At 44.4% G+C, this 19,288-nt stretch overlaps 1 long non-coding RNA gene across 1 annotated transcript in view; it reads left to right on the top strand.

Moving 5' to 3' along the window:
• Positions 1-19,009, top strand: part of BC039771 (cDNA sequence BC039771) — a 52,478-nt gene extending 33,469 nt beyond the window's left edge. Inside the window, exons 3-4 of the long non-coding RNA NR_033220.1 lie at positions 2,720-2,791; positions 17,250-19,009. This is a non-coding gene — a long non-coding RNA (cDNA sequence BC039771). The remainder of the gene's footprint in view (positions 1-2,719; positions 2,792-17,249) is intronic.
• Positions 19,010-19,288: the final 279 nt, after the last annotated feature.

Below are 19,288 nucleotides of genomic sequence, written 5' to 3' on the forward strand. Positions count from 1 at the left end.
TTAATCATCAAGATTGTATTTTCATTCGGAAAACTAAAGCTGAGAGCTGTCAGGAACTGGAAATTATATCTAATTCAAAACTTTAAGTTTTTATTTTGATGCATTCGTAGCTTTTGTGAGGGTGAGAAGTATTTACCTGTGTGTGTGATCGTGAAGACCTCGGGCTTCATGCATATAAGATAAGCAGTCTACCACTGAGTTACATCTCTAGCCCCCAGCTCCAGTCTCTGTAGATACTGAAGTTTGATGACTTTGCAGAGACGAGTGTGTATTAAACGCATACGGAAAGCCACAGTTTCTAGTCCAGTGTTCTTTTTGCTGTAACAGGTGGTAAGTCTGCATATCGACAGCCAACTTCTTTACCTTCCCACCTTGACTCCAAGCCCCTTGGTGGAGGAAGAGCAGCTGTGAAGGCTCTCCTATCATTTCTGGCTCAGTAATTCAGGGGCAGGGCCAGTGAACTTACTTATTGATCCTTAGTTTCCAAGAGTCTGTGTAGGTAGCCAGCTCTGGGCGTGAGCTCTCAGGGAAGTCAAGCTAGGTCACCATTTGGTGACTTCTCTGTGGCAGAAAAATATTTGCACAGAACTACCGGGGATGTAATAAATAGCTGGCAAAATGCCTGTGTGTTTACCAGTTAGCTCTTGCAAGCTGGAGTGGGTCCAGTATGTCGCTGTAGGCGATTCTGGCCCTGCTGGGCTTGGTAGCTGGTATTGGCTTCACACTGGGAATTCTGGCCTCAGAACATTTTTTTTTACATTGTCTCAGGTGTGCTTGGGTTCCACAGAGCCAACCATTGCCTAAGTCGTGGCCACTCTGGTTACTGGTGACCCACTGCTTCTACCACCTCTATCTGTCTGCATGCCATGGAGTTTGTGAACTCCACTGCTCTTTACTCAACTTAAATGAGACCCCTGAATTTTATCTTAGATGTCTTTCCCTCTTCCCACCTCCCCCAGGCACTTAAGTTTTATGTCCCTAAATAGACCTTACATATATGCCCCATCCTTTGTATTTATCTCATATGTATGCTATGCCCCATATGGTTGGCCTTCTGCCATTGTACAGTCCTGCTCAGAACTAGTTAGTGGTTAAAACTACTCTGAGTTTTGGGGTTCAATAAGCCAGAACAGAACAGAATCTTAGAACTTATATCTGTGACTGGTTTTCAAGTCTTGGTAGCCAGCCAGCTTTGAGGCTGGGCCTAATTGTCCACTGCAGTGTGGAACCTAAATGTCGTTGTATGTTCTGCAAGACAGCTCTGCATGCCCTGGCCAGATTCTGATTGCTTTCCATAGAGTTCTCAAGGCTCCTACAGTGGTGTCAGCATTGGATCTGTGGTTTCCCCAGAGCATAGCTTCACCTCTCATTGCCCGCCCAGGTTCTTCTTCCTACCTAAAGTCTGTCCATCCACCTAGGCTTACCCTAGAGGTTACTTCTTTGTCAAGTCTCTCGTGAAATAACTTCTACTTCCCACCCTCTATTCCAGGTCACCACTCTCAGTTTTAGTAATGATCTCATAGGTGTCTGGGGAGCGCAGTATTTGTGAATGCCGTCGCTCATTGACTACTAGATGTGTTGTAGATCCTAGATCATATGAGTGAATTGTGGGCATCACCCATTAGTACTTAAATGATGGAAGGTTAAACCGAAAATGAGAAAAGTAGATTTTTTTAAATTTAGGGTCATGGCAATGAATAACAGCCAATCAATAATTAGGAAAGAGACAATATGGAAATAAAGGCTGTACAACTTATAGGACCTGGAGGTATGGGTACATACTATGCCTGGAGGCTACATACCTGGATATCATAGTGTAGTAAGTATGTATGCATGAGGGGGAGGGAGAGGGAGAGGGGGAGGGAGAGGGAGGGGGAGGGGGAGAGGGAGATGACTAGTGTCTTCAGGGTGTTAGCCTAGCATTTCTGAGACAGCTTCAATAAATGAGTTCAGAGCAAGAAGACAGGAATTCCAAGAGGTCACACAGAGATTTAGAGACTGTCATTCTGGCCTCTCTGCAAACCCATAGAGGAGAATGTCAGAAGAACCGAGTGGGTTGCATCTTACTGTCCCATAGGGAAGTGGTCTCCAGATGGTGGTTTATAGAAGGCAGATGTCTGGATCAACCACATTGAGGAACTAGAAGGAGGTAAATGGCTAGAGTTTGTGTTGAAGGTGACAGAGCCCTGCTTCTGGTAGAGGAAAACCAAGCTTATCTTCAAAATGAATGCAGCAGCAATGTAAATTTCTAAGGATTCACTCCACAAGGACTAGACCTGGCTTATTTCTCTCCTGCAGAATCTTAAAGGATGTTTACAGGTGAGGTAGGGTTATGGTCTCCCAAATCTTCAAGCCTGTGAAATCATTCTCCGGGCTATCCACCCTTAGGATAGACCCATGCATATTTTCTTTGTAGGTGGCTCAGTGGTCTGAGCTTCCTGAAGACATGGTAGACTGGGAACGCTGTTGGGTTGTTGTGGCAGAAGTTGACGGGCTTATTAACGCTTGGAGTGAGACCTGTAAAGATTTGACCATTCTTCAGTGGGTTCTCAAAGCCTATAAATGAGATTTTGTTATGTTTGTAAATGAATCCCCCAAATGGCGAGAGTTCCCAGGAACTATACAATGGAACTGATGAAAGATCCCATGTTCATCTGGAGAGCTACAGAACTAAGGAATGCAAAAGCCAGAGCAGTGACAACTTGATCCTGTTTTACAGCTCTGCGGGGCCTCTTCACTGACCCTGAGAGACTTACTCAACAGTGCAGCAGGAGCCTGCTGACTCACACTGGTAAGCCCTACACATTTGTAAATCCCGATGGTAAAGCACCAAGACATCGATTTGGATGGGCACAGCCACATTTTAGTTATTTGTGGTCACTCTTTCCTGCTCACTTTAGCATGCACGTTAGAGTTCACATTTTACACTATAATTTAGCCTGCAAGGAACTTGTATGCATTTAATGTGCTACCATTATTTCACCCCCCCACCCCCCTGCAGTGGACTACGTAAAAGAAGCTGATGATAACAGACTTTTTTAGATTTGCCTTTTATTATTGTTTTGGGGTTTTGGACTTATTTTTTATTTTTTTAATTTATTTATTTACTTTACATCCCAATATCAGCCCCCTTTCCCCCCAGTCCCCCTCTCACAGATCCTCCCCCTATTCCACCCTCCTCTCTCCCCCACAAACTACCCACCTCCATTCCCTCTATCCCAACATCCATACCCCCACCCTCAGCACATCAAGTCACTTCAGTACTAGCCTCATTCTCTCCCCCTGAGGCTAGACAAGGCAGCCCAGTTAGGAGAATGAGATCTACAGGCAGGCAACAGATTCAGGGATACTTCCTGCTCCAGTTGTTGAGAGACCCGCATGAATACCTTTTTTTTTTTTTTTTTCTTTTTAGCTCAGTTGGCATGGATTATCACCCATAAATTTATACTGTGATTGCATTAATTTCAGAGGCTTAGTTGTGTTGATTCGTGATTTTTAATGTGTGCTAAATTTATGTAGTAAATTTATGTAGATATTAAAGTAAGCATGATGTCACACATGTAGAGCCCCATCTCTTCAGGAGCTCAGGGGGAGGACCTTTGAGTTTTAGGCCAGTCTGGGCCATGTAGTAAGATCTCAAAATCAAAGAGATAAACACCACCAACTCGAAACCTTGACACATTAAGTTCTGAAAGTATAGAACCACGTCTTGGTTTTTTTTTTTTTTTTTCCATTTTTTATTAGGTATTTAGCTCATTTACATTTCCAATGCTATACCAAAAGGAATACCTTTTTTTAAATTTATTTATTTATTTATTTAGGGACAGGGTTTCTCTATGTAGCCCTGGCTGTCCTGGAACTCACTCTGTAGACCAGGCTGGCCTTGAACCCAGAAATTCACCTGCCTCTGCCTCCAAAGTGCTGGGATTAAAGGTGTGTGCTACCACGCCCAGCAAATACCTTTTTATTATGTGTAAGTATGTGTACAGGAGTTCAGGGGCCTACAGAGGCTCAGGTCTAGAGCTAGAATTACAGATTGTGAGCGACCTGGTGTGGGTGCTGGGAACTGAATTTCTGTCCTCTGCTCTTAACCACCGAGCCAACTCTCCAGCCCTACATACTTTTATGTTAGCCTAGCAATATAGTAGATCATGCTTCTAAAAACAGTTCTACAGGCTGAATATTCGTTTTCTCAATGAGGAGTCTGAGGCACTGAATGGCTGTTCTAAGTCACAATCATTTCCTGGGACAAAGATTCTCTGTTTTAGCTCTCATCCAACAGAAACAATAAGAATCTGCCTGTCATTGGGGCTCACAGGTGATGAACATGATGAAGACCAAAATGTCTGCACACTGAGATTTGAAGGCTGAGTCAGGGTTGTGTTTCACCCTAGGGAGTGATTTGACCCCCTCTGAGTGAAAGTGGGTGCATGGAGGTGAGACCTACTTTGCGCATCTCTGCACTCCCTCTAAGGCAGCTGTTCTCAAACTGAAGGTCATAAGCCCTTTGGGAGTCAAACGACCCTTTCACAAGGGTCACCTACAACCATCAGGAAATACCGATGTCTAAATTATGATTCAAAATAGTAGCAAAATTACAGTTACAGAGTAGTAGCAACAAGAATAATGTTATGGTTGGGAATTACCACAACATGAGGAACTGTGCTAAAGGGTGGCAGCATTAGGAAGGTTGAGAACCCCTGCTCTGACGGCTGCTGCAGAGCACTGGCTGAGTTAGTGATAATGCTTTAAAAGTTGGACCCATGTTAGGCTGTAACTGGGTCTGTCCCCAGTTGACATCTCCCTTTCCTTCCTGGAAAACTAAGCTTGCCGCAGAGACTCGAGTTTCTAAGACCCTCATCAAGGAGAATCTCATTTCCCATTGGCTGAGCATGAGATGAGTTTAGGCTTACCAACTTAGGGCTTAAATGTACCCAGCGCATCAGACTTACTTTACCATGAACATCTCTCAGGATGAGTCAGGTATAGTTGTTATTTGTGGATTGCATTACTAACATGTTTGTCTAATATTATGGCCAAGATGGATGAGGTGGGTATAGACTTACATGGCATCCAGGTTCTTTTCTTCTTGGTTCCCTTCCTGAGGCAGGTGACTGTGTCACATAGGTGATTTTAGGTTCTTTCTCACACCAGATCTCTAAAATGGATTGTCAGGCTCCCTAAAACTTAGATCTGGCTCTCTGTGACACAGGGTTTATTTGAGGTTCTCTTTGAGATAGGATCTCTCAATAATGCTGACTTGCCTGGGATTCACTGTGTGACCCAAGCTGACCTTGAGCTCACAATTCCCCTACCTCAGCCTGGGTTGAGAGTCCAGCATCTGCCCCATTGTTGTCCAGCACCAATTCAATTATTTCAAGCGCTTAGAGACAATCACAAACAGTGCTTATGTGATTTCTTTTTTAATATCAAACATGGCTTCTGACCGCTCCAGAAAGGCTACGGAAATGCCTAAGGAGTGTCCAGCTTCTCCCTTGCAACTGCCCCAGTGACCTTAGAATTCAGCCTACGTAGTAAAGCTGGCTTCCTTTCCAGTCTTACCATATTTATTTGATCCTCTTACGTAAATTAGACACTCTAATGAGCAAAGTGTTTTGATTTGCTTTTCCTGCTGCTTCTGTTGATGTTACCATGGGCCAAAAGCATATTTACAAAAATCCCTTTACTTTTACTGAGCCTTGGTTTTTGTTTTTGTTTATGGTTTTGGTTTGGTTTTAATTAGATAAGATTCCCCTTTTCTGGGTGTTTCTTTTCTAGAAATTATCCATCTGATCCACTGAACTGGTTGGAGTCTACTGGTGCCTCTGGAATCCTTACTGGCCTTTCATCCTGTGAGTTCATTGTGATGTCTCTGCAGACACAATAGCTGAGTGCTGTGTCCCTCAGTAATTTACTACCCTGTGCAGGTGGAATCCAGACCCTATTAGCAATAACTTTCCATTCTTCCTGTCAGAAGGGACACTTTGATAGACTCCAGGTCTTTCAGGGTTCTTGAAATCTTGGCTTGTATAGACAGAGTTTGCAGCCTGACCAGGCTTCTCACCCCTAAATATCAGCAGCACATAGATGAGTGAGAATCTGCCCTCACAGGGCCCATCACTTCTGCTTCTGCCTCAGGTTCCTCCTTGTTCATTGGAAATCAGTCAAGAATAGAACTTCTCTCATTCCTCCGTCAACTGAGGATTGGGTCTTTCCGTGCGTGAGTTAGGTCAAGGGTGTGTCATATGTACTTTTTAATTATATCAGTTCCATGGGAACATGTAGGGACAGTTGTATCCCACTTCCACTTGTGTCTTCTGTCTTTGAGACTGACTTACACAGCAGGGTGAATCACATACTTCCTCTATTGACAATGACAGCACGTCATGTAATTTTTCTCTTGCAGTACAAGAACTTCAACCTAGGGCCTACTGCCAAACTACAGCCCCGGCCTGTTTTTTTCACCTTTGGATTTGGAGATAGGGGCATAATGAAGTTGCCCAGGCTATCCTTCAACTAAGTTCGCATTCCCTTTCAACCTCACTGACTTCTGTGAGGAGCTGTTGAGTGGCTCATTTATTCTACCATCCCTAGAGCCACGCTTGCCTTACTTCAACCCTACACTCTCTTAACCTGCCTTGGTATCTCAGATTCCCTTTGCTAATTGGCACCTTGGTAGGCTTATCTGGTGTGAAGCCCTAGCAGATATTGTAGGTAGAAGGAGGGTAAAGCCTGGGAATATCACTTTGGGGTATTGATTCCAGATGTGTACCTCATCAGAATCACAGATTAGCTGGGGTCATAACGGGAGGACACCTACATGGAGGAAGGGAACGCCTATGTGTGCTGAGAGGCTCCTGAAATGGCCACCCGTCAATAAGAAGTTCACAGAGGCCATGATTGATCTGCTTCTTGAGGAATATATTGGTGTCTTCCTGGTGGGTACCTATGATGGACATGCATGGAAGAATAAAGTAAGCAAATGGCTATGGGAAACTTAAGTAGGTGTACTTAACAAACAAGAGGAATTTGTTAACATGATGAGATAAAGCCCTTCCCCAAACCCTAGCCCAAATTATATATATCCTGGGCGCACTCATGATGAACCCTCTTTAATAGCCTCACTGAGGAAATTGTACCTCCTGGTAAAAGGGAAGTCCCTGGAGTCCTAGAGTTCTAGATTGCAGAGGAGTAACCCATATTAGAGTGACCAACCTACTTAGCATGCCGGGCTTCCAGAGAAGACCAATCACCCCTGACTTACAGTGATTTTTTTTTTAATTTTTTCACTTTGCTATAGAATAAAAGTGATAGAATTTCAGTAGAAACAATACTTTAGATTTTGAAATTTGATCTTTTCCTAGGCTACCAATACACAATCCAGGACTGTTAATTGTTCTTCTGCAGGCTGCTGGCTTTCAGTGTCTCAAGCACCCTGAAGGCAGGCCGGGCTCTGTTGTGTTTTGTAGTTTAGATATGTTTGACACATTTTTCAATGTGATATTTTCAGCTTGCAATAGGCTTATTGGACTAAACCCTATTGTAAGTTGAGGAATATCTGCCTTGTGTTTGATGAGAAGGCACTGTGACTTACAAAGTGACTGAAAGTCTGTATATTAGCAAGGTTTGTATGCATGCAGAGGAATTGCTCCAGCTGGTTTAGGTAAAGAATGGTACCAAAGAATAGGACTCTCAGAATCATGGATGGACCATGAACTGAGCATCCTAAGTGGCTCTCACAACAACATAGCAGAATTGCCCAACTTACAGTCCAAGAGCAGGAAGATGCTGTCGGGATCACGTCTTTAGCTGTTGCTCAGTGCCACACTAGTTCGACCTTGGTCCCTGACTACCACATGGATGCTTGTTCTTATCCCAGATATGGGGTCCGGTTTCCAGCAAAGCTTTGCATGGGCCCATCTGTTTCATCAGAGCCCAGATAATGCGACCACACCCCAGCAATAAGAAGCCAGGAAACAAGGGTTCTAGTGTCTTATGTAGCACTCTAGATTAGAAGTTTAGGAGTTACCCCTTAAGACCTTAGATGTAGGGGTGTGCTCACAGGATTCTGGGCATGCGCAAATGATAGGACTCGGCCTTCAGGAAATACATATTAAAAGGATGAGGACAAAGGATGAAATTTGTATGTTTAAGAACCATTTTGGTGAAACCCCTTAGTTTTTTTAGTCAAAGCCAACCTCCATGACTTCATATGGGGCCATGAGATGGCTGGTTTCTTCAGTTGTCCCATAATAAGCCCCCTGCAGTCTAACCTCTGCCTGAGTCTGCTTCCTGGAGCCCCATCCTATTATACTCAGCATCTGTAGCAACCACATAGGCAGATGCCCACATGCCACGTCCCACGCCAAGAATGTGCAGCTGCCAATTGCTCCCCGCCAGGTAATGTCTGGTGTCTGCTGCTTGGAAATGGCTTCAGTCATTTAAAAACTTGGTGTAAATTTTTACATAATTTTTTAACCTGAAAAAGTAATTGGATTCTAGTTAAATATGCACATGGTAAAGCACTTAGGGTAAAGTATAGACATGTGCCTTTTTTCTTTCTTTTTTTTTTTTTTTTTTTTTTTTGAAATGCACCAAAAATAGGATGAATCATCAGGATCCGAATCCCAGCCTAATGGCTTTCCCAGCTGCCCCAGCTGCCCTCCCCATTCCACTCTTCTGGCATTTCCCGGAGTGAAAGTTTTACACACTTAATGTGATGCCCATGACCCCGGAGGACCCAGATGAAAGGCTGCTGTCCTGAGTCTCGCTCTTACTGTCTGTCTTCCGTTTCTAGATGAGGAAACAGAGGCACGAGGTCGCAGAGTTGAGCTGGAACACTGACCTCTGGCTTGGCTCCGCTCCAGCTCCATCTAATTTCCTAAGAAGCTGACACCTCTAAGACAGTGTTCAGGTGGTGTGAATCAGGCAGATGGCATCCGCATCCACGGGTCTTGGGGAGTAGTGATCATAGCACTGATAACCTAAGTTCATCATGTGGGTGGGAGCTGCAGGGCTTCACACACCTCATGCAGTAGAAGCTACTAGACCACCTTGTGGATAAAGTGTTACAATCACACCCTCTCCCCACTTTTTTTTTTTCAGTGCCTGTAGTTGCCTGACAGTTTGCTGCAGGCTTGGGGACACATAGTAGGCAAGTGTTTGACCACTGAGATACACCTCAGCTCTAGCCCCTGTTAGCTCCCATTTTCCAAAGCAGGCAACTGAGGCTTTAAAGGGGTCTATAATTTCTGGATACTACTAAAAGCTGCTAAAAAGCAAGCTGGAGCCTCCCGCCTGCGTCCCTTCAGAAGCCTTGCTTTTAACTTGAATGGTGCTGCTGACAAACCTACAAAAGATCTCATGTTTCAAAGGCCTCACTCATTCAAAGCCCATGCCCCAAAGTAAAGAGTGTCACCTCAAGGAAAGATGTCATTTGCAGGGAAGGTGTGCCCTCCACTAGTAGGTAACCTGTGTCTGAGGTATAGGGAGGACATGGAGCAAGAGGCTGTGATAGCGGGGCTTGGTGATCAAGAGAAGCCTCCTTAAATCGAGATTTATGGGCTGTTCTTGGTGCCCCCTGCTATCTTGGTGCAAGATAGAGCCCTATTACTGAGTCCTTCAGAGACAAGCAAAGCAGTGTCTTCCCATGGGGAAAGGGATGGAGAAGTTGACTCAGACAACAGTGGGTCCCATGCTCAAGAGCCTGCTGACACCGTGAGAACTAAAATTCTAAAATGCATGTTGGTGAGAGAAGCCATCTGATGCTGTCTCTGGTCCTTCGGATGGAAGGGTTATCTGGGATGCAGGACAACCAGAGGATCCATCCATTTTGTACTCCCACAGGAGTACCTAACTCTGCATGAGCCAGACAGAGGCCACATTTCATGATGGCACCATGGTTCTACAGGTCCATGCTGATTGTGCCACCCCCTAGAGAAGCTGGGTTATAAAATCATTATATGGAAAGCACTTGGCAGTCAGACACTGGGCAGGGTAGATGCCAGTTCAGCCAGATGAATTTGTGTTTCACTTCACTAATATTAGAGTAAATGATTACTTCCTGATTATGCTTTACACTAAAACTAAAAGGATTTATTCTCAATTCCCATATAAACAACTTATAAAGAGCAGAGGATATTGGCAGATTTCATTACACATCAGAAGCTTAATCTTCAGGAAAACGAACCTATTTAGATAAATTTTAACTTCTCATAATTATGTTTCTACTTTAGTTGGAATTGCACTACATCTTTATATTAAATAGTGTTTTTCCGGTTAGTATTTCTAATTTACCAACTAGGAGACCATACTTTTTCTCTCTTTCTTTAAACCTTACCTCATTTCTCCTATTAAGGCTGCATAATTTGAATGTCTTTTATGGTCATTATAACCACATAATTCACATCTCTATTTTGATAGCTTTTAGGATACAATAAGTTTCTATTCCACTACTGAGATTAAATAATTCAGCTGATTTTTGTGTTTATAAGGAACACTACTTTATTTTGATGAGCACAACTATTTCTTCAAAGAAAGTTGATGTTAATTTTTGATGAACTTTATGTCATAATAATCATGTCACCAAACGATGGGAACGAGTTAGTCATATAATCTTCAAAACAGCAATCCCTGGGTGTCTTAGTTAGGGTTTCCATTGCTGTGAAGAGACACCATGACCAAGGCAACTCTTAGAAAGGGAAACATTTAATTGGGACTGGCTTCCTGTGTCTAAGGTTCAATCCGTTATCATCATGGCTGGGAGCATGGCAGCATCCAGGCAGGCATGATGCTGGAGGAGCTGAGAGTTCTACAGCTTCATCCAAAGGAAGCCAGGAGCAGACTGGCTCCCACGTGGCTAGGAGGAGGGTCTCTAAGCCCACCCCCACAGTAACACCCTTCCTCCAACAAAGCCATCCCTACTAACAGTGCCACTCCCTACACCAAGCATATTCAAACCACCGCACTGGGCAAGCAGCTCTTTCATAGGCAGCAGTGACGGGTTGGTTAGTAATCTCCTTATAAGGTACAATTTCCCCATTGTGGCAGGAATTGGGGAGACACAGATCAAAACAAAGAAATGCTCTTTTGTTTTTAACATGCCATTACACACAGTCCCCTTCTGTGGAGAGCCCTTCCCCGCAGTGTACAGGAATGTGTAGTATTATTGCAAAGGAGCTGGAGATGTAGCTTAAAGATGGAGTTCTTGTCCAGCATGTGTGAAGCCCTATATTCAATCCTTAACGTTGCAAAATATAAAAAGAAAATGATTTAAAGAAATTGTTGGCATACTCACTCATAAGCTCCTTTCAAAGTTAAGGTTCCACCAGGCGTGGTGGCGCACGCCTTTAATCCCAGCACTTGGGAGGCAGAGGCAGGCGAATTTCTGAGTTCGAGGCCAGCCTGGTCTACAGAGTGAGTTCCAGGATAGCCAGGGCTACACAGAGAAACCCTGTCTCGAAAAAACCAAAAAAAAAAAAAAAAAAAAAAAAGTTAAAGTTCCATGGCCCTTGTCTCCTCCCTCCTCATACTTGTAACTGTGAAAATATCTTCCCATTTGCTCACACCTTGGGATGCTAGGGGGACATCTTCATCTAGCAAGGTTGGTAAGAGAAAGAAGCTGGATCCCAGGAGACCCAGCGTAGTCTTCTTTTGTGCAGCCTCCTTAATGGTTTTCTGCAGGCTTCTCTGGCTCCTCTCGCGGACACCTTATTGTGCTGGGAGATGTCCAGAGTAATTGATAACAAACTCTTTTCTTTCTAGAAATTCACAGGTCTGAGTTTTTGATATTGATTACAGTGTTTTGTTACTGGAAGCTGAACCATCAGTCAGGCTAAGCAAACCTTTTCACCCTCACCAATGAAACACCCTACCACTCACCTCTTTATCCTTTGGCTCCTTGCACTCTCTTAACTAATCCCTAGGTACATACCAGGCAAGGACTTGCTCACAAAGGGTTTTATGGACGGTGCTGTGGTTTGAACATGAATAGCTTTTGTTCTTCTGGTTCTTTTCAACTGAACTGAATCTATAACCTCACCTGGCTTTGGGAGTAACAGATGTGGCCCCATAGCCTGTGCCAAAACTGAATCATAGGGTTCATAGAATCATAGATTCATGAACTCATAGATTAAACCTTGTGAGCAGAATGTCCTCTTCCTCTACTAGGAGGAAGAGTTTTGTTTGTTTTGGAGGATGATCTCAGTGTCCTCGTGGCTTACTGGGCGTGGCGGTTTGAAAGAGAATGTCCTCTATAGGCTTATGCATTTGAACCTATGTATGTTCCCCTGTTGCTGGCACCATTTGGGGTCATTTAGAAGGTGAGTTCTTGTTGCAGGACGTATGTCACTGGAGGCTGGCTTCTACAATGTAAAGACTTGATATCTCCAGCTTGTTCTCTCTGCTTCATGATCAAGGTTCAAAATGTAAGCTCTCAGCTCTTCCAGGCCACTATGCCTGTCTCCCCCCCTGCCACCAGCACAGATTATTTCTCCTCTGGAACTGTAGCTCTTTCTTCTGTAAGTTGCCTTTGTCTTTGTGTTTTAGCACAGCAGTAGAAAGATAGCTAAGATACCAGAGATGCCAGTGACCTTAGAAATCTCTGATAACCTACCACTATTAAAAACCAGAACAAGGGGGCTGGAGAGGTGGCTCAGTGGTTAAGAGCACTGACTGCTCTTCCAGAGGTCCTGACTTCAATTCCCAGCAACCACATGGTGACTCACAACCATCTGCAGTGGGATCTGATACCCTCTTCTGGTGTGTCTGAAGAGAGTGACACTAGACTCACATACATAAAATAAATAAGTCTTTTTTTTTTTTAATCAGAACAAGGCACAGGATCAACCCCAGAAACAGTTAGCCCACCAGGGAAGCAGGTTGTAGACCAGACGGCCATATGGTTTAAACTTGAAATCTTCCTTGCAGGCTCGTGTTTAGAGTGTTCTTTGCCATGAGTAGCATGGACATAGGGCAGTCACAGGGTGTTTGGGGAATTATGATCCCTAGTTCCAGCCACTCCTTCAGCTTCCTGGTATGGTATGATGTGAGGTGCCACACTCTCCTGTCACCATGAACTCTGCTGAGATGGACTGAGATCTCTGAAATGGTGTCAGAGTAAGACTTTGCTCTCATAAACAGGTTCTTCGGGGTATTCTGTTTGTGAGGTTCATCAGGTTGTCTATTGATCCCAGGTTAGCTGCAGGGAACTGGGGTTCAAGGGTTAGACCATACAGGTGACCAGAGACAACATGATATATGGTTGCCATGTTTCCTTTCGTATCCAGAAGCTTGTGTTGAGATTTATTTGGCGCTGCGGCTGTGGTGAGAGGCAGGGCCTTTGGGGAGGATCAGATCATAAGAGGGATCAACGCCTGCCTGTTGGGAATAGGTTACTTATCACAAGAGTGGGCGGTCATAAGGTCAGACTACCTTTTGTGATTTGCAGTTTTATGTGTATTTACTTAGTTGGCTTTCACCTTCTACCATGTTCTGCTGTTGCTCTTGACAGCTGCTGTTGCTATGACACCGAGCCTCCAGATCCGTGACCCAAAATAAATCTCTTTGCTCTTCATAAACTACCCAGTCTCAGATATTCTTTTATAAGAAACAGAAAATGAACAGAGATAAGTACAATGCCATCCCGATATAGTAATCTTTATATATTCCATCTGTACTGACTAGTTTTGTGTCAACTTGACACAGCTGGGGTTATCACAGAGAAAGGAGCTTCAGTTGAAGAAATGCCTCCATGAGATCCAACTGTAAGGCATTTTCTCAATTAGTGATCAAGGGGGAAAGGCCCCTTGTGGGTGGAACCATCCCTGGGCTGGTAGTCTTGGTTCTATAAGAGAGCAGGCTGAGCAAGCCAGGGGAAGCAAGCTAGTAAAGAACATCCCTCCATGGCCTCTGCATCAGCTCCTGCTTCCTGACCTGTTTGAGTTTCAGTCCTGACTTCCTTGGTGATGAACAGCAGTATGGAAGTATAAGCCGAATAAACCCTTTCCTCCCCAATTTGCTTCTTGGTCATGATGTTTGTGCAGGAATAGCAACCCTGACTAAGACACCATACATTTAGTATGCTCAAAAAAGCAAACACCAAGTAACTTTGAAAAAATACTTTCATTGGGTTTCTTTTCAGAAGAGCCAATCTTATGGAAAGTAGCAAATTATTCTAAGTATCCCTTCATGAATTAAAGTTTTCCACATCTCTAATGAAATACGTGAGGCTAGATCTCCAAGTTAGCTTCAGTTATCAACTTGACACAGCCCAGAGTTAACTGAGGGAGTCCCCATTGGGGAATTACCTCTATCATTTCAGCCTGTGGGCATGTCTATGGGTAGTCCTCTTGACTGCTAATTGATTGAAGAGGCCAGGCACACTCAAAGCAGGGCCATACCTAGGCAGGTGATTGTGGTTATAAGGGAAAGCCGACCAAGTGGGAGCCAGAGAGAACAAGCCTGTAGGCAGAGTTCCTCTGGTTTCTGCTTCAGCATTCGCTTCAGTTCTCGCTCTGGTTTCCATCACTGACGGACTGGAAATACAAGTTGAAACAAACTTTTCCTCCCCAGCTTGCCTTTGTTCAGAATGTATTCTCACAACAACGAAAAGTAAACCTGAGCATGGGGCAACTTCATGAAGCAAAGGTTTGCTTTCATTCACTGAAAGTCCAAGATCAGATCAGGCCTCTGCTGAGAGTCTAATGGCCGGTGGTGTTTTGTGATGGAAGTGCTTGGGGAAGACACTCATATGGCCAGGCAAGAACCCAAAGGAAAGAAGAGGCCTCGTAGTAACTCATTCTCAAGAGAGCTAGCTCAACCTCCTTGAAAACCTCCTGAATAGCTTCCCAGGATAGTGCTCCCAATACTAACTCTTTCTAGGTCTCACATCTTAAAGGTCCCACCACTTCACATGCAGTCAAACTAAGGACCAGATCTCTAGGGAACGAGCTGTATCCAAACCACCAGTCATCAAAATGTTTTCAAATAAAAGATGCAGACTTTATGAAGCAGTGGTGTTTTAACTCGGTAAAACACGCAGTGCCCTGACTCCTAAACTGTTAGTAAGCTTTGGAACAACTGAATTTAGGCCAGATAACAAGCCTCGGGGCACGCAGATACCTTAATGGGATGTCAGAGAAGCCATTAATTTCATGGTTGTCAGTTGTAGTTAAATCTTCAAGTGTGTCAGATTCCAATGTCTTAATCACTTAAGCAAGAAGAATAAGACCAGCAATGTGGCTGACACAGTTGGTGGCTACAAGCAGAGGCCTTAGGAGGTATTTGTTACACACTTCGTTGCTAAAGATGGGGACTAAACAGTCAAAGCTGAGAAAGGTTCACTTGCTCCCTCTAGAAACTCATACATGGTAAACAGTACTTTCTACTTCTGCTGAAGTTCTTCCTCTTGTGGAAAGGATATGACTGTATTCTGTCCAACATTAGTCTATCAGAACTCTGACAGGTGAAACCCAGGTTAGTTACATGAACAGGTGAGTAATGGCTGAGAATGATGGAGACGGGATGGGAACCATCTAAAGAGAACCTTCTCTTAAGAGGCAGCATGAGCAACTCCATGCAGCCAAGTGATGTCATAGGGGAGGCAGCTGCTGTGTTTCAAGCTCCTCAAATTTTCCAAAAGATGCCAGGAATCTCAACTTCTGTGATCTCTTCATTTTTCTCCATTAGCAAGTGTCTAGATTTTCTTTTGTTTGTTGTTGTAAACCTGTATTAATGCAATGTTTTGCTTTGCTAAATACAATTGGACTGACAGGCCAGGCTTAATCCTTAAGTGGTACCTATCAGTCCTTTTCTTCCCACCCTCATCTAAGCATAGAGCATTCGTTTACCACCTCTCTTTTGCCCTTCGCAAAAGCACATGTAGTTTTGTTGTCTTCCACCATTCAGTGTGCCTGGCTGGCACAGCGTGAGAGCATGTCCCTAAATGCTTCGGAGTTCATTGCAGCTAGGAGCTGAACAGTTTCAATCTCTCTCTCTCTCTCTCTCTCTCTCTCTCTCTCTCTCTCTCTCCCACACACACACCCCTCCCCCCCCCCTGTGTGTGTGTGTGTGTATCTGTCTGTGTAATTTACATTGTGCCCATATAGCAGAAGGCTAAGGGTAGTGTTGTGGTGGCAGGAGGTGTGGCTTAGGGTCAAGACAGAACATACCCTGATAGCAAAAAGGAGATTTATTACCTGAGGGAGTTAAGTGGGGTGGGGGTGGAGGGCTACATCTAGATTGGTGTAGATTGGACAAAGGCATCAATAGGGGTTTCTCTCTCTCTGTAGGAGTGGGTTTTTAAGTAGAAAGGGGGGTGGGAAGTCTATGCTGGGATGAGTTGGTAAGTCCTGATTGGGCAGGTTAGCCAGTATAGCCAAATAATGAATTGTGAATGCCAGGCCTTGGTTTTTAGTCTCAGAAATGACTCAGTGGCTAAATAAGGGACTAAACCTTGGAGGCTAGCTTTAGGAATGTAATCTAATGGTTTAGCAGGGGAGAGGGAAGGTGAAAGGGCAAATTTTCCTGGTGCCATGTCTGCCCTTCAGTAGATACCTGGGCTAGAGATAGAAAGGCTTCTGAGGCCTGGAGCAGATTCCAGCTCTGTGCTCTTCAGTGTCACCTCTAGCCCAGGAGTCATCTGACAGGAGACTGCTGAGCTCTTGAAGTACAGTTGGGGTGAGCCCAGACGTGCTTGCCAAGGCAAAGTGAGCTCTGGATTTGAAAGCTGTAGGAAAAGATCAGATCTCCCATTTTTAAAATGATATTTGTAAGTTGAACTAGTTTGGATGTATGGAGGAGATAAGATGTGATAGTGAAAGCCCTTTCACTTTTTGCTTTTGATGTAGTCACTAGGAAATTTAAAGTTACGTCTGTTACTCATATTCTCTCCTGCTCAGGGTTGCTCTGTACCAGTGGTCTGGAAACTTCTGGAAAGGTCCAGATAGCTCCATGGGCCAGGCAGTCACTGCTGCAAGAAATCACTGTGCCAGGCCTGTACAAAACTAGTCGCAAATCGCATGCAAAGGGATGAGTGTAGCCATGTTACAATAAAACTTTATTTCCAAAATCAGGCAGGGCCTAGATTTCTGGCTCCTGCTTGCTAAGAACCAGCAGGGAGAGGGGGATGGCAGTTCTGAGGGTTGATGATCCTTTTACTGGCTAGTCAGGGTGCTAACTCTTTCAGAAGTCCATGGAGCTGGTGTCACGTGATGACATATGTATCTTTTTGTATTTCCCTTGTCCTTCAGGGTAAAGTTGACTTAAAAAGACCCCATCTGGCCTGGTAGTGGTGGTGCACGCCTTTAATCCCAGCACTTGGGAGGCAGAGGCAGGTGGATTTCTGAGTTTGAGGCTAGCCTGGTCTACAGAGTGAGTTCCAGGACAGCCAGGGTTACACAGAGAAACCCTGTCTCGGAAAACCAAAACCAAAAAACAACAACAACAAAAAGACCTCATCTGGATCAGTCCTCTTCCTATTTCAAGTGTACAGACATTGTTTTCAATTCTCTACCAGTGGTCAACAGTTTAGTTATCTGGAGTCTTGTTTTGCTCCAAGCCCCTGTGATTTTTGTCCTACACCTGTGTTCTGTTCGGTAGCCATCACTTCAGAGAAAATTGTACAGAACCAAATAGGAATGGCAGGCTATTTATGGGGTAGTAAGGGAATAGAATTCATGGGACACCCGTAAGTATAAACTGTGTTAAAGATGAATGTGAGTTTAAGCCACCAAATCTGCCAACTAAAACAAAATCCTTGATCCCCGTGAGTTCGTCATGCCTGCCCAATGAATGAACACATTTCAGTCTTTTGCCATCAGAATATAGACACCACTTGCTGGAGCTATGCAGACTGATGGAGAAAACTTGGCTAGAGCTTAGAGGACCTGACAGCCATCAAACCAGGCTTCCTCCCAAGGTCAGGGCATGTGACCTCAGACCCAGCCTGGTAGCTGGAGCAGCATCCTCCAAACCCAGCTCTTGCTTGTCCAGCAGCAGTGAAGTTGCAAAAGGGAGCTTCCAAAAGTGGAAACATTTTCAAATAAGTCTTTTAACTTTTCGCCTGTGGATACAGCTGCGTTGACACAAAGCCACGTTTGAGGCATGATGTCTCAGAAGCCTGGCACCGCGGAGTGTTTTTCTACTGGGACCCATAATTGTTGGCTTTTAAGAGTGGTCCTGTGTTCGGTTTTATCAATGTGGTACTTGAACTGGACTTTCAGCTGACCTCCAAAAGGAAATAGTTTTAAAAGGAAGAATTTTAAGTCTGCCAAAAGCCAGATAATGGCACAGCACAGAAAAAAAGCCAGCGTTCTGTGGTTTTTATATTAAAATACGAGTCTCTTAATGCCTCAAAACAGCGGCCAGAAAATGCGAAGTTTAATACATGAGGCTCTAAGAAGCCGTTTTAATGAGCTTTAGTTTTCGCTTTGTTCTTTGTGATTCCCCCAGAAGGGGCAAGCATCTTCCTCCTGGTCCTCCTCCGCCATCTATTTTTGCTTTTATACAAATGGCTGTTTTCATTAAAGCAATTTCAAAATATACTGAAAACAGCCATGCCCAACTCCAGGCCTCGTACTTTGAGGAGTTTTCAGCTGCAGGCTCTGCAAAATATCTTGAGGAGCAAAGCCACCAGTATCCGGCTCGTCCAGCATCGTGAGTTACTGGTCCCATGAAGACTCCTCACTTCCCCTTGCTTTAGCTGAGCCACATTCCTGCACTTTGGTTTTGCTAGGTGACGGTGTTTTCACCTTTTCATGAGGGGCCATGTGAGAAGCCAACACCTATAGACAAGGTGCCGCGATTAGATTGGGCTACTTAGCATTTCCACTTCCTCACTAGGTACTTTGAAATATCCCAGCCTGAAAGTGGAATCTGTGGTGGAGCATGTGCTTAGCATGCACAGAACTCTGGCTGCAAGAGCTAGTACAAGAAAGGAAAGAAGGGGAGGGGGCGCGGTTTCCCATAGCCCTAGGGAACATTGAAATAAACTCTGCCTTTGTGACTATGTTTTCAACCTGCACACCGGTCTTCTGCTCCACCTCCATGGATGAAGGGACCTGGGGAGGTTTGTCTACTTGATCCAGTCTTATTTATCAGGCTCAATAGAGCTGTGTCTCTGGAAGTTGATCATGTGTACATAGAAGGCTTCAACTCCATACCAGTGCGGACCCTGGGTAGAACACACGTAGCAAGTCAGTTCACAGCAAGTGTGGCTCTCGGGCTAATTACATTGACTGCCCTCTTGCTGTCAGCTCACAGTTGTCACATATTAAGTGGGATAGGAAAC

Source organism: Mus musculus, chromosome 2, assembly GCF_000001635.26.
Source record: "Mus musculus strain C57BL/6J chromosome 2, GRCm38.p6 C57BL/6J".
Taxonomy (NCBI): Eukaryota; Metazoa; Chordata; class Mammalia; order Rodentia; family Muridae; genus Mus; species Mus musculus.